Below are 1952 nucleotides of genomic sequence, written 5' to 3'. Positions count from 1 at the left end.
AAAAATATTTATTTAATTTATTTATTTGGTTGCTTTGGGTCTTAGTTGCAGCAGGTGGGCTCCTTAGTAATGGCTTGCTGGCTCCTTAGTTGTGGTATGTGTGCTTCTTAGCTGCGGCATGCACGTGGGATCTAGTTCCCTGACCAGGGGTCAAACCCGGCCCCCACCCCCCCTCCACCATTGGGAGCATGGAGTCTTAACCACTGCACCACCAGGGAAATCCTGAGGAGGTGATGTTTAATTGCACTCTTCCACCCTCGGTGCTGTGGACGCTCAAGGAAGCTCTGCCTTGTGGGGAGGGCAGGTGTGTGCCCCCTTGTCTCCCACCTGGCTGGATGCCCTCTGTGGGTGAGTGTGTGTGAGTGTGCCTGTGAGTGTGTATAACTGCATGTGAATATGTGAGCACGGTGCCCATGGGAATTGCAGGTTCTCCAGGACTGCTGGGCATCCAGCGACCCCCTGCTCAGGTTAGTGTCCCATCACTTCTCTGTCTACTTACCTGCAGGCCCCTTGGTTTCTGTGCCTTATCTTCAGGCCCTGCTTAGGCTTCTTGATGAGGAAATAATTAACCACAGAAAGATTTTCAAAGACTTTCATCCCATTATCCTGGCCAAGTTAAAAATATTGACAATGAACAGGGCTGCTGGCAGGAGGATTACAGGAAGCCGAGGGTACCTGGGGCCACTGGGAGGAAGGCCTGGTGTGTGCCTGGGCTCAGAGCCTGGCTGAGGAGACAGAGGGGCCTGGGCTGGGCTCTGGCCTGGTCCCATTTCTTCCTCGCTGTGTGAATTTGGGCAAGTTCCTTGCCCTACTGGGCATCTGCTTCCTCCTCTGTGAACTGAGGAATTTGCACTAGAATCCAGTACTTCCAAAGCATTTCCCCCCGTGTAAACTGGTGATCTCCAAAACAAAACAAAAAATGGTTAATTAAGTTTGGGAAAGAACACTAGGATTTATAAAGTTAAACCAGTTTCTTTATTGCAGGGCTTTTCAGGGCCTTCATTTGTTGAAAACTTTTACTTCTTTGGATAAATAACACAAATGCACATGGCCTTTAAGTCAGATGGTATGGAAGGAGTTTGGGGAGCTTAGAACTCCTTCCTTCCGCTCTTCACTTTCAGCAGGCCCCACTGGCAGTTTCTAACCCACGGAGAGACGCTATCGCGGTGCCAGCAGAAGTGGGTGCACACTTTATCATGATAAGTGACTACGAGTTTCCCAAGGTGGCGGGGGGAAGATGCAGGCAGAGCTTCTCAAACTTTCTTGACTTGACCACAGAACCACTCCCAAGCATTTCTGGGTCTAGCATCTGGAGGAACACTCTTTTGGGGGAATGGATCCCTGGTCTTCGTGTTCTGCCATGAGACTTTAGGTAGAAGGGGATCTGGCAGTGGTGCCCTGAGAGTTCAGACTCCCATCTCTGAGAACACAGCCATACTTCCGTCTTTTGCGGCCCACCCAGGGGCTGCGTTTTAGTTGGAGGGAAGGTGCGAGAGCTGGCAGTCTACCTGGGGACACTGAGGTCTGGGAGGGCAAGCACTCGCCCGGGTCAGGAGCAGGTCAGAGGCCTGGCTGGGATAGGATCTCCTGCTCCCAGGCAGTGCTCTCACACGACGGGTCCCAGTAGGCCCACAGCTGAGCTGGGCCATAGAAGTGCTCTGACCCTGGGACAGCTCTGGGGGAGAGATCTGGGGGAGTTCTCAGAAGCATGGGAGCCCTGCCCCACACTGCATGGTCATTTCCTGAGAGACGGAGGAGATAAGATTGTGACCGGGTGCGTGGCATCTGCACAGGGTTGGTGTGACACGTGGGTTGTCTGGGACCTTTGAGTCCTGAGTACACTGCGCTGGTGTGACGTCGTGTGCCGGTGTGACCGGTGTTCCTCTTGCTGATGTGATGTGTGCGCCGTTTGGCCACCGTGCAGGCTGTGTGTCGAGGTGGGCGCCAGGTGC

This window comes from Aethalodelphis obliquidens, unplaced genomic scaffold (genome assembly GCF_003676395.1).
Source record: "Aethalodelphis obliquidens isolate GAN/ISIS:26980383/991018 unplaced genomic scaffold, ASM367639v1 scaffold8, whole genome shotgun sequence".
Lineage (NCBI taxonomy): Eukaryota > Metazoa > Chordata > Mammalia > Artiodactyla > Delphinidae > Aethalodelphis > Aethalodelphis obliquidens.
The sequence above is the reverse complement of the archived record's forward strand: the minus strand, read 5'-3'. Positions refer to the sequence as shown.